We start from the raw sequence: 14351 nt of genomic DNA on the forward strand, positions 1-14351 counted from the left end.
GGGATTGTCTGTTAGTGGCAGCTGGAGCCTGTAGGGGGAGCTATGGGAGGCAATGTCTATAGAATGCTCCGTAGAAGAAGAGGCAGGCACTGAGAAGGGGGTGTGGCATGTCAACAGTCACGCATGTGTGAGTGGCGTTGTGTGTACGGTATGCTGTATGTTGGCTGCTAACGCGCGGCTTCCTAACTTGCTCGGGTGAAGTCCATCATGTCGATAAAAGGAGGGGCGGTTCCAAAATAAGTTAAAATTGTCTATGAAATAAAACCTGTGGATACTGCAGGCAGTTCGGAGCCAAGACTGGAGTTGAAGGAGCTGACTGAACCGCTCTGCGCCGAGGCCGAGTGTGGGAAGAGGGCCACTGATGAAGATTGACATCCCGCAGTCTTTTAAGGCAGAAAACAGACTGTTAAAATCGCTCTTTACCAGCTCAGACTGGCCCCGGACCACGTCGTTGGTTCCGATGTGCAAGATCAGACGTTTAATGGAGTGTGGAAATAATTGCAGTAGGTCCGGGAGTTTATCTCTGATTTTTGTGACAGTGGCTCCTGGAAAACAGTGGGTGGTGGAATTAAAAAAGCGAATGTTCCTGGTTATGGAGTCATCCACTATGGCGGTGGTTGGGGGGAACAGTGGCCGAGGACGAGGGGGCGAGCGCCGCTGCTCTGTGGGGACTGTTTGCGGAGTGTGAGGAGAGGTCACAACCTCAGCGGTGGCTGGGAGCTCACACGACCCTTCACGGCATGGAAGACCGCCGGAGCGTCTCGCCCTGAGAGCAGCCTCCTTCATGATCCTGTGCCTGGAGGAGGAGGTCGCGGACCTGAACGGGGGTCCCGAAACAGACCCCACAACCCCCCGGGCTGCTGGCAGTGAATCAGTTGAAGGGCAAACAGGAGGGGAGTGGACAGTTTGCAGCGGAGGGAATTCCTCAACACTCAAGATGTTATATCTGTTCTCCAGTTGGAGCTCACAAGGTGGAGCATGTATTGGGCTGGACCTCATTCGCTTTTTTCCATGTACTGTGGACCATGGCTCTTGGTTGGGAGTGGAGCTGTTAGTTCTGAACCTCGGATTTGGACTGAAGGTGAAAGTAGCTAAAGTTGCACTGCTGCTCGCCCATTTAGGTTTGGCCCCAAGCAGCAGCCACTGGTCCTCCGCCGGAGGATGTGGGGCTGCAGCTGAGGAGGTCAGCCTGGATGTCGCTGTGGCGGCTGGATCATCAGCTCGGAGCTGAGGAGCCGAGGCTGACCGCTCAGCTGGGGCCAAGCCAGTGGGGTTGGGATCTGCTGTATCCATGGAGCCGGGACCAAATTCTGGGATGGTTGAGTCCAGATCCGCAGGATTGCCAGGTGGACCAGGACCTGGAGCGACAACAGAGTCAAGCCGCGCCTCTTCATCCCTAATCCATTAGAGGTTTGAAATGCGCTGCTCCAGCTCTGCGATCTTCTGGGTTTTGTGGATACAGCTGTCACAGTAGTGTGGAGAGGTGAGTGGAGCCATGGGGGACAGATGGGGTAGCCAAGGAAGCAGAAAACAAACTCCAGCAGCAACGGTGTAATGCGTAATGACGTGATTATATTCTCCAGAAAGCTACCTTCTCAATTTTTTTTTTTTTTTTTTTAGCAGTTGGTATGAGCAGAGTAAAAACTTAAAAACTTACAAACTTACGCACGGGGACTCCAAAAGTGTGTTGACTCAGATCAGAGTGGGTTGGGGTCCGGTAGAAAGCGGGACTTACCGGCGTGTAGAGGTGAATGAGTGTCCGGGAGAAACTAGTGAGTTTCGCCAGGTAGCTGCAGTCACTCCGGTGTCCAGAAAATGGCACAGAAGGTGTAAAAAGGCTTCTGGGGTGGCCGAAGTGTTCACAGGGACTTTCACTCTCAGGCAGGCAGTATCATTGTAGTTGTAGAGCAGAGAAAAACTAGATTGTTGCTAAAAGTTAGCCAAACCCTAATGAAGTTTGGGGTGCGGCTGTGTCACCAGTCACCCGTGTCCAAAAAGCTCAAAATCCGCTGATCAAAAACACAAGATCGGCCATCCGGCCAAACAAACAGACTTTAAACAAATAAAATCATTAAAAGTAGTTCATTAGACGTGGCATAAAACTGGTTTAAAGTTATAAATTAAGAGCTGAGGTGACGGAGGACGCCGACTCAAGCAGGAAGCGGAAGGCGGCAAAACTCTGTGTTTTGCCAATGGGTTATGGATATCTTTGTTCTGTTTTTCCAGTTCAATAATGTGGTCTTCTTAGCAATGGTTAATGATATTAGTACGAATGATTTGTGCTGGTTGGGCTGCACATGGAAATATATCACAACCACATTCTCCACTATAAGGACTGCATCTCACAGGCTAAATCCTCCTATTACTCCGATTTAATCAACTCAAACGACGGTAACTCAAGGGCCCTGTTTTCCCTCCTCAGCAACATTACTCAACCTCCGGACTTACTTCCTCCACAGATGTACTCTACTGCCTTTTGCAATACCCTTCTATCATTTTTTACTACTAAAATTCATAACATCCATCAGCAACTTGCTCCCAGCTCCTCTCACAATTCATCTTCCTTATTTCCCTCTGTGTCCCCTTCCCAGTCACTCTCAGCATTTGCTCTACCTTCTGTTTTCGAAACCACTGGTCTGATCAAAAAATCCAAATCATCAACCTGCCAGTTAGATCCCCTTCCAACTGCTCTTGTTAAAGCCACCGTTCCCTCTCTGGCCCCTCTCATCACGCACATAATCCATTCTTCCCTCACCACTGGAATTGTTCCCTCACCCCTCAAAACAGCTGCTGTCACCCCAATACTCAAGAAACCTGGTGCAGATTACAAAACAGAAATTCTACTCATTGGTACTAAAACCACCCTATCCAAATCCCCCAGTTTCACATTATCTATTGACAACTCTTCCATTTCTCCTTCCCCACAGGTCAAGAGTCTGGGTGTCATCCTTGACAGCACACTTTCCTACACTTCTCATATCAACCACATAACCCGGTCAGCCTACTTCCATCTCAGCAACATCAACCGCCTCCGCCCCTCTCTCACACCTCACACAGCTGCCATTCTGGTCCACAGTCTCGTCACCTCCTGGCCTGACTACTGCAACTCCCTCCTGTTCAGTCTTCCACAAAAAACTCTCCATAAACTACAACTGGTACAGAATTCAGCAGCTCGTATCATCACAAGGACCCCATCCACTCACCACATCACACCAGTCCTGCAGCAGCTCCACTGGCTCCCCATCACACACCTTATCCAATACAAGATTTTACTACTCACCTTCAAGGCCATTCACAACCTCGCGCCTCCATACCTGTCTGACCTCCTCCACATTGCCACACCCGCACACACACTCAGATCGTCTTCCTCCATCCACCTCTCCATTCCCCCCGCCCGCCTGGCTACCATGGGGAGCAGAGCATTCAGCCACTCTGTTCCCCAGCTCTGGAATTCACTCCCCCCTGACCTCCGCAACACCACATCTGTCAATCTGTTCAAATCCAAACTCAAAACACATCTGTTGATGGGTGTCATTGCAAAAAATTTATTTTGGAAAGATATTCATTTTAACTGTTGAAATTCGGCCAATTAGGGATAGTGGTAGTAGTGGTAGAAAACTTATCTTTTATTCCTTGGAATAGGGGGGTATAGTGTGAATAATTCATTTAGGTTCGGAGAAATGTGTATTCCAAGGTACTTGATAGATTTTACTGTACAACTAAAGAGGCGGTCCCTAGCCTCAGCATCCCACCCGTCCATCGGCAGAAACTCGGATTTTGTCCAGTTGATGGAGTAGCCAGACACCCGACTGTAGTTGCTGATCAGATTATGGACTGATGGAAGTGATGATGAGGGGTTTGTGATGTATAACAAAATGTCGTCGGCATATAAGCTAATTTTATGGTGGTGTAATTTTGATTGGATGCCAGTGGTGTGGTTGCATTGTCTAATGGAAGCTGCCAGAGGTTCAATGAAGAGTGCAAACAGTAGTGGGGATAATGGGGTAGAATGATCTGAAAAAGTCATTAATTAAGAGGTGAGGTGAGGTTGGTGTTCTGCTAAAAAAGTAATACTTATGGGTGCATGATCAGAGATTATAATGCTGTGGATTGTTAGGTCTGTTATTTTGTGTGTGATAGAGTTATTCACTAAAATGTAGTCTATGCTGGAGTATGATTTATGGTGGGGAGAGTAATGAGTATTCCTTATTTCTGGGATTATTGTGTCTCCAGATATCCATCAGTCCATAATCTGATATGTACTGTATAAGCAGTGATGAGGGGTGGTTTCGTCTATTAGTGGAGGTTGATGAGGAGCGGTCCAAGTGTGGGTCCAGTACTGTGTTGAAATCACCGCCTAAGATAATATATGAGTCAGGAAAGTTCAATAATGCTGAAAATAGAGAGTGAAAAAAGGAAGAAGAGTCTGTGTTGGGGCCATAAATATTTGCTAGTGTCAGAGTGTCTTTTCCAATTTTTCCAGTGATAATAATGTAGCGACCTTCTGGGCCAGTCAATGTTGAAGTATGAGAGAATGAGATGTTCTTACTGAATAGATTAAAAGTAGATCAGGAGCCAGAGCCTTCAGCTATCAGGCTCCTCTCCTGTGGAATCATCTTCCTGTTACAGTCTGGGAGGCAGACACCGTCTCCACATTTAAGACTAGACTTAAGACTTTCCTCTTTGATAAAGCTTATAGTTAGGGCTGGCTCAGGCTCGGCTTGTACCAGCCCCTAGTTAGGCTGACTTAGGCCTAGTCTGCCGGAGGACCCCCCTATAATACACCGGGCACCTTCTCTCCTTCTCTCTCTCGTATTCTATTACTGCATCTTGCTAACTCGGCCATTCTGGATGTCACTAACTCGGCTTCTTCTCCGGAGCCTTTGTGCTCCACTGTCTCTCAGATTAACTCATATCACAGCGGTGCCTGGACAGCGTGACGTGTGTGGTTGTGCTGCTGCCGTGGTCCTGCCAGATGCCTCCTGCTGCTGCTGCCATCATTAGTCATTAGTCATACTTCTACTGTTATTATACACATATGATTATTGTCACACATGTATACTGCCAGATATTAATACATACTTTCAACATATTGTACCACAGTAGCCAGAACTATAACTATAATATTACTACTTTCATTAATGTTGTTGTAAGCTACTGTCATTACCTGCATCTCTCTCTCTGTCTGTCTGTCTGTCTGTCTGTCTGTCTCTCTCTCTCTCTCTCTCTCTCTCTCTCTCTCTCTCTCTCTCTGTCTCATTGTGTCATACGGTTTACTGTTGATTTATTATGTCGATCTGTTCTGTACAACATCTATTGCACGTCTGTCCGTCCTGGAAGAGGGATCCCTCCTCAGTTGCTCTTCCTGAGGTTTCTACTGTTTTTTCCCCGTTAAAGGGTTTTTTGGGGAGCTTTTCCTGATCAGCTGTGAGGGTCCTGAGGACAGAGGGATGTCGTATGCTGTAAAGCCCTGTGAGGCAAATTGTGATTTGTGATATTGGGCTTTATAAATAAAATTGATGAGTAACAACAAGAACAACACCAGCGACAGAGATTTACATATAAACATATAAACGATCATGAGACTTTACAGTATAGGAGACATAAGTGCGAGGGGTGGTTATAGGATCCCGTTAGTGGGGATTTAGAGTAGTGGGTTATGGGAGATCAGAAAAGCCATGGGGTGGTTTTAAAGTCACGGTATAGCTGTCCTTCAATGTATAGTGTGTCAACAATCAGGTTAGTGCGTTTATTGTTTTGCCTGTGTTGTTTGAGGATGGGATGCAGTACTTTGCACCGTTCATTTATTTTGCATGGGATTTGGTCGTAGAGTCCGTAGTGTGTGCCTTTGAGTTCTTTTCCTCTGCTTTTGATCAGTTCCTTTTGTTTGTAATGTTCCAGTTTGATGATGATCAGACGGGGTGATTTGTTAGTGCGAGAGCCAAGACGGTGAACACAGTGAAAAGTGATCTGGTTTGCAGTGTCCGGGGGAGTTTGAGTTGAGTTTCCATAAAGTCCTTAATCAGCATTTCTGGGTTGTCGGATGGGTGTTTGGGGATGCCGGAAAAAATCAGATTGTCTCGCATGCTTCTGGCTTGTATGTCCAATACAGTTTCTTGACTTTTTTTGTTTTCTTTCATGACCAAGTCCATTTTTTCAGTGAGTGATTTGACGGAGGTTTGAAGGGAGTTGTTTGACTGCTGTAACTTTTTGATGTGGTTGTAGGCAAATTTCAGGCTTGAATGAAGCTCTTTTATCTCGTCATGAAGTGTTACCAGAAAGTCCAGTTTTTTGTTTATGGATCGCAGTACACTAACCTCTATATTTGCAGTTTCCAGATCACTTGTGTCTGTGGATGATGTCTTCTTCCGTTTTTTAGTCAGGTCTTGCGAGGTGTTGTCCATCATGCAGTGGTTATAATAGTGATCAATGTATTGCTCTAGGTCTGCTACCTCCTCCGGCGTGTGACAAAAGTATTGCGGTTGCTGATTATGGTCTGGGATGTAGATTATTGTGGTGTTTGGTTGAAAAAGAAAAGGTCCAAAGAAGTCAAGAAGTGGTGTGTTGATTTTCTCAGTGACCAGGCACTGCCATGTTGAATCTCACCTTGTCACGTAATGTCTTAGGGTACTCAGAGTTCTATCACAGGCACCAGCAGCCTTGTGTTTCTTTAATTAACAGTTGATTTATTGAATCTTTCTCAAACACAGCAGTTTACAGGAGAAACACAACATTTACACACATTAGTACACAGAGATTCAACTCCACATGTCTACACAGATGCACGTATGCATTAGTCAAACATATGTGGTCATCAACCCACAACAGACTGTGAAATATTTCCCATGTAGCTCCTAAAAGCAGAGCAGCATTTATCAGAGACATGTGGTTTTCTTTTGAGATTGAACATGATTTTTTCTGATGTCATGTACGAGGACATTTCTTTGAGCCACATGGAGACAGGGGGAGGATCTGCACTTTTCCATCATACAGCAATACATTTATTAGCAGCCATCATGGCCAGTTTGATCAAGTGAAGCTTGTTTCTTTTGGAGAGAGGGATATCAGATATGTTGCCTAGTCAGGCTAGTTTAGGTGAACAGGAGATCTCAAAGCCAATCATCTCTTGAAGAATCTCCAATATTGATCCCCAATAAAGTCTGAATTTATGACATTTCCAGAAGATGTGAATAAGGTTACCTGTCTCTGTTTTACATGGAGGGCAAAGATGTGAAATGGATTCATTGATCCTACGGAGTCTTTGTGGGGTCAAATAGGTTCTGTAGATAATGTTGAACTGTAAAAGTTGATGGCGGCTGTTCTATGAGAAGGATAGTGCTTCCTCACATATTGATTCACATCTACTGTCTTCAAAAGTACATTCCAGCTCCTGCTCCCATTTGGTCCTCAGGTTTAGGAGTTTAGTCTCTGTGAGGACCAAATACTGTGACATGTCTATTTCATTTTATTTCTTTATTTGCACACACGTAAAACTGCTTAAAATCTAAATAGTAAAAAATAAATAAATAAAAAAAATGTATCAGCAGAGGTCAAGAAGCCACAGGCTTATAGAAACAGACCTCCCCTCAACTTCAGGAGAAAAACAGACAAAAGAACTAAACTAACATTAAACAGAAAAATACAAAAAAAGATAAATGACAACAGGAAGCACACTGAGTTGTCAGTGAAAAAATAATCTAATTAAAATGATGAAATACATAGGACACAGTTCACAGGCAAAATGTTTCTGGGGTTTTTTAAGACTTGTGTTTGTTAAAGAAAGTGTAGACTAGAAAAGCACTCGGAGAGTGCAGACCTCTGCCAAGCAGCTTGGATTTCCCGCCATTTTATTATTTTATCCACTTCGCTTCAACCGATCACCACCAAAATTTTATCATCTGTTCCTTGTCCATTATCAATCTTTCCTGAAACTTTCATCAAAATCCATTTTAGACCTTTCTGAGTTATTTTGCAGACAATCAAAAAGACAACAGACCAACGCCGGCGAAAACATAACCTCCTTGGTGGAGGTAAAAATGTCCACTGTTAGTTGGTAACAGATTTAAAGCATCAGTACAGTATTGATCCTCTAATGATCAGCAGCATGTTATTAATCAGTGTTGACATGAATAGGTGTATGAATGTTGTGGTGACATTTGGATGATGTCTGTAGAAGGCTGACATTATGATGATCCACAATAACACAATGACAAAGTCACTCTACTCATTTTAGGGAAAAGCTCATTGATTAGGACATAGTAATGTTGAGCTACACATTTAAAACCTGAACACATCTGATTGAATCATTAATAGAGTTTTATCTTCATCTTTTATTCTGTATTCAGATTGGGGCGTTGCAGGTTGTCAGAGATCAGCTGTGTCTCTCTGGCCTCCACTCTGAAGTCCAACCCCTCCCATCTGACAGAGCTGGAGCTGAACTACAATGACCTGCAGGATTCAGGAGTGAAGCTGCTGTGTGATTTTCTGGAGAGTCCACACTGTAGACTGAAGACTCTGAGGTCAGACACCATCACATACTTCTGTACTGAGATTAATAAGATGTGAAAGTGGCACTAAATTTAAGACATAAGGCTGATATTTATGAGGTCAGACCAGAACTGATGACATTTACACTGAGACTTAAATCATTTAAGGTGCGTTTTTAAAATATCAAATTAAAATTTAAAACTAAAAAACCGAATTTAAACATTTGAAAATGACATTTGTGTGTCACATTTACAGTTTGGACTTACGATGTTCAATTTAAGTTACTGAGTTAGTTCAACTTCATTTTTTCATAAAGTGTCTTTAATAAGAGAGACCTAAGAGCATCACACATACCGGCACGTAATTTTAACTCATTACGTGCTGCCACCACGGACTGCAGTGTTAAGAGGTCGCAGCCATTTCACGTATTTCTGTGAGATCAGGTTGGAACATTGTCTTCTAAATGTGGCGCACCTGAAATAGTGTGACCACATTTGTATGGTGAAAATGTGAGCTTAATTACCACTCTCAGAATTTTATTTTATTGTGCACATTTATGTTCATATTAATATTTATCTGTTGAAATTACTGTGGTCCATGCTAATTGTTATGGCACTAATGGAGTGAAGAATACGTTTTTGGGCAGAAGTGAGGCGGAACTTTTGTGTTTGTTTTGTTGTTCCGGGGAACCTGTATGGAGGGCGTTTCTCTCCTGTTTTCCTCAGAGGCAATCTGGAAGGAAACGCAACGCACCGTGTTCTCATTGCCTCTGTTCTACCTGCTTCATACAGGTCCGTAAACTGTAAATAAACTACAACTACCTCTGTTATAAGGTCAGGCTTTATTTACGTGACTGTTTGCTGGAAGTATGGAGTGTTTATCACGACTTTTACATGCATAAGAGAGCCGTAAAAAAAGTTAGTTCATTGGAGTCTGAGGTGACGCCATTTTGTGCCACAAACGTGACCTGGAAGTGTCAAGTGTTTAAGGGCTCCTGCACATTGTGAATATTACAAAAATATATTGTTTGTAATTAGTATGCACTTTACTTAATAAGCAGTTGGTTAAAATTTAAAGATTAAAATAGTTCATTGAATTTTGATTGTTTATGATGTGTTGAAGTGTGTTTCCTTCTAACATACATTGGTAAAACATGTAACACAAGCATTTCATAGTAATTCATTTCAGTGGCCTGTTGTAATTATTACAGGCCACTGAAATGGCCACTGCTTAAATTATTTTTCACATTGAGTGGAACTCAATGACATGTCATTGAGTTGAATGGTTGTCTGTCTCTTATGTGTCAATCCTGTGATTGTCTGGTGACCTGTCCAGGGTGAACCCTGCCTCTCACCCAGTGTCAGCTGGGATAGGCTCCACCCCCCCACGACCCTCAAGAGGATAAGCGGTTATAAAATGGATGGATGGATACTGTGAGAAATGTACTTTAATTATTAAAGGCAACATTTTGTGTTTATCACAGAAATGGATGCTTTAGTGAAACTGTGAGAGTCGTGAGATACTGAAAGTGATGGACTGGACATAGGGAAGAGACTGAGAAGAACAAAAGAAACTGAAATCTGTTATTTACGTGTGGCTTGTTAATAAAACAACAAGCAGAAGCAATCTGGAAGGAAATGCAGCATACCTTATCCTCATTGCCTCCTTTCTACCTGCTTCACACAGGTTACATTTTTGTTACTGTGGTTAACATCCCTGGACCCATAACATGAAGTTAAATCTTCTGTTCTTTATTCAGATTGAGGGACTGCAGTTTGTCAGAGATCAGCTGTGTTTCTCTGGCCTCAGCTCTGAAGTCCAACCCCTCCCATCTGACAGAGCTGGACCTGAGCCTTAACGAGCTGCAGGATTCAGGAGTGAGGCTGCTGTGTGATTTTCTGGAGAGTCCACACTGTAGACTGAAGACTCTGAGGTCAGTTCACTGACTCTCTGTTACTGTTGTAGATCTTACATGTTTAACAATTGAAGCTAATTTATGTACAAACATAACTTCTATCTATAAAGTTGTAAATGAACTTTTGTTCATATTTTCGTGTTTCTTGTATAAATGTAGTCTGCAGTCACAAAAGACTTGCGTTTCTTTAATTAACAGTTGATTTATTGAATCTTTCTCAAACACAGCAGTTTATAGGAGAAAACACAGAAGTGGAATATCAAAGATTAAACAATAGAATAGAATCAAATAAAGTAATAATCACACAGGACCAACTGTGTGTGAAATAAACACAACATGTACACACATTAGTACACAGAGATTCAACTCCACATGTCTACACAGATGCACGTGTGCATGAGTCAAACATATGTGGTCATCAACCCACAACAGACTGTGAAATATTTCCCATGTAGCTCCTAAAAGCAGAGCAGCATTTATCAGAGAGGTGTGGTTTTCTTTTGAGATTGAACATGATTTTTTCTGATGTCATGCAGGACATTTCTTTGAGCCACATGGAGACAGGGGAGGATCTGCACTTTTCCATCATACAGCAATACATTTATTAGCAGCCATCATGGCCAGTTTGATCAAGTGAAGCTTGTTTCTTTTGGAGAGAGGGATATCAGATATGTTGCCTAGTCAGGCTAGTTTAGATGAACAGGAGATCTCAAAGCCAATCATCTCTTTAAGAATCTCCAATATTGATCCCCAATAAAGTCTGAATTTATGACATTTCCAGAAGATGTGAATAAGGTTACCTGTCTCTGTTTTACATGGAGGTCAAAGATGTGAAATGGATTCATTGATCCCACGGAGTCTTTGTGGGATCAAATAGGTTCTGTGGATAATGTTGAACTGTAAAAGCTTATGGCAGCTGTTCTATGAGAAGGATAGTGCTTCCTCACATATTAATTCACATCTACTGTCTTCAAAAGTACATTCCAGCTCCTGCTCCCATTTGGTCCTCAAGTTTAGGAGTTTAGTCTCTGTGATTGTCTCTAAATTCTGTTAAGTGTTCATTTAATTTTACTTCTTTATTTGCACACACGTAAAACTGCTTTAAATCGAAATAGTAAAAAAGAAATAAATAAAAAAAATGTATCAGCAGAGGTGAAGAAGCCACAGGCTTTTAGAAACAGACCTCCCCTCAACTTCAGGAGAAAAACATACAAAAGAACTAAACTAACATTAAACAGAAAAATACAACAAAAGATAAATGACAACAGGAAGCACACTGAGTTGTCAGTGAAAAAATAATCTAATTAAAATGATGAAATACATAGGACACAGTTCACAGGCAAAATGTCTCTGGGGTTTTTTAAGACTTGTGTTTGTTAAAGAAAGTGTAGACTAGAAAAGCACTCGGAGAGTGCAGACCTCTGCCAAGCAGCTCGGATTTCCCGCCATTTTATTATTTTATCCACTTCGCTTCAACCGATCACCACCAAAATTTTATCATCTGTTCCTTGTCCATTATCAATCTTTCCTGAAACTTTCATCAAAATCCATTTTAGACCTTTTTGAGTTATTTTGCGGACAATCAAAAAGACATCAGACCAATGCCGGCGAAAACATAACCTCCTTGGTGGAGGTAAAAATGTCCACTGTTAGTTGTTAACAGATTTAAAGCATCAGTACAGTATTGATCATCTAATGATCAGCAGCATGTTATTAATCAGTGTTGACATGAATAGGTGTATGAATGTTGTGGTGACATTTGGATGATGTCTGTAGAAGGCTGACATTATGATGATCCACAATAACACAATGACAAAGTCACTCTACTCATTTTAGGGAAAAGCTCATTGATTAGGACATAGTAATGTTGAGCTACACATTTAAAACCTGAACACATCTGATTGAATCATTAATAGAGTTTTATCTTCATCTTTTATTCTGTATTCAGATTAAGTTACTGCAGGTTGTCAGAGATCAGCTGTGTTTCTCTGGCCTCAGCTCTGAAGTCCAACCCCTCCCATCTGACAGAGCTGGACCTGAGCTTCAACAAGCTGCAGGATTCAGGAGTGAAGCTGCTGTGTGATCTTGTGGAGAGTCCACACTGTAGACTGGAGACTCTGAGGTCAGACACCATCACATGCTTCTGTACTGAGATTAATAAGATGTAAAAGTGGCATTAAATTTGAGACATAAGGCTGATATTTATGAGGTCAGACCAAAACTGATGACATTTACACTGATATTTAAATGGTTCAACTTGAGTTTTTAAAATGTCAACTTCAAATTTAAAACTGAAAAACAGGATTTAAATATTTGAAAATAACATTTGTGTGTCACATTTACAGTTTAGACTTCCAATGTGGAGCTGTACTGAGCTGTACAGTAAGTGAACTAAGTGAAGCCTCAGCTCTAAGTGAAACATCAGGATGTTAGTGAAGACAACCTACACTTTCTTCATATATCAGAATAAACTGGCCTTTAATGACTTGATCCTGTTTAACCTGTCAAAATCCCACATTTCATTCAATCAAATCACTTCTTACTGTGTGTAATTATTGTAAATGTATTACATTTAATAAACACCTCTAATTCATGTCAATGCAGCAGATTTAAAACCTTAATATAACAAATCAAATCCTACACTGAATCATTCACTCCAAAGTCACTGCATCTTTATTGAAGTAGCAGCACGTTGTCATTAATATTAATGAGAGCTCTTTTTCACTTTTTGTATTTTACAGTTTTTAAGCTGCATCCTGTTGAGTTCAGCTGTTTGGAGTTTCCATTTTCTAAACTTCTACATTCTAAACCTTCTTCAGCTCTGAACACATTATTAAACACTGAATGATTTCAAGCAGGAACATTGTCTTCTAAACTTACATCTTTTATTCTTTATTCAGATTGAGTGGCTGCAGTTTGTCAGAGATCAGCTGTGTTTCTCTGGCCTCAGCTCTGAAGTCCAGCCCCTCCCATCTGACAGAGCTGGACCTGAGCCTCAACAGGAACCTGCAGGATTCAGGAGTGAAGCTGCTGTGTGATTTTCTGGAGAGTCCACACTGTAGACTGAAGACTCTGAGGTCAGTTCACTGACTCTCTGTTACTGTTGTAGATCTTACATGTTTAACAATTGAAGCTAATTTATGTACAAACATAACTTCTATCTATAAAGTTGTAAATGAACTTTTTTTCATATTTTCGTGTTTCTTATATAAATGTAGTCTGCAGTCACAAAAGACTTGTGTTTCTTTAATTAACAGTTGATTTATTGAATCTTTGTCAAACACAGCAGTTTACAGGAGAAAACACAGAAGTGGAATATCAAAGATTAAACAATAGAATAGAATCAAATAAAGTAATAATCACACAGGACCAACTGTGTGTGAAATAAACACAACATTTACACACATTAGTACACAGAGATTCAACTCCACATGTCTACACAGATGCACGTGTGCATGAGTCAAACATATGTGGTCATCAACCCACAACAGACTGTGAAATATTTCCCATGTAGCTCCTAAAAGCAGAGCAGCATTTATCAGAGAGGTGTGGTTTTCTTTTGAGATTGAACATGATTTTTTCTGATGTCATGTACGAGGACATTTCTTTGAGCCACATGGAGACAGGGGGAGGATCTGCACTTTTCCATCATACAGCAATACATTTATTAGCAGCCATCATGGCCAGTTTGATCAAGTGAAGCTTGTTTCTTTTGGAGAGAGGGATATCAGATATGTTGCCTAGTCAGGCTAGTTTAGGTGAACAGGAGATCTCAAAGCAATCATCTCTTTAAGAATCTCCAATATTGATCCCCAATAAAGTCTGAATTTATGACATTTCCAGAAGATGTGAATAAGGTTACCTGTCTCTGTTTTACATGGAGGGCAAAGATGTGAAATGGATTCATTGATCCTACGGAGTCTTTGTGGGGTCAAATAGGTTCTGTGGA

At 41.7% G+C, this 14351-nt stretch overlaps 1 pseudogene; it reads left to right on the top strand.

Annotated features, from left to right (window-relative positions):
• Positions 1–14351, top strand: part of LOC125881955 (NACHT, LRR and PYD domains-containing protein 3-like) — a 42625-nt pseudogene that overhangs the window by 17285 nt on the left and 10989 nt on the right.

The sequence above is a fragment of the Epinephelus fuscoguttatus genome, linkage group LG21, assembly GCF_011397635.1.
Source record: "Epinephelus fuscoguttatus linkage group LG21, E.fuscoguttatus.final_Chr_v1".
Lineage (NCBI taxonomy): Eukaryota > Metazoa > Chordata > Actinopteri > Perciformes > Serranidae > Epinephelus > Epinephelus fuscoguttatus.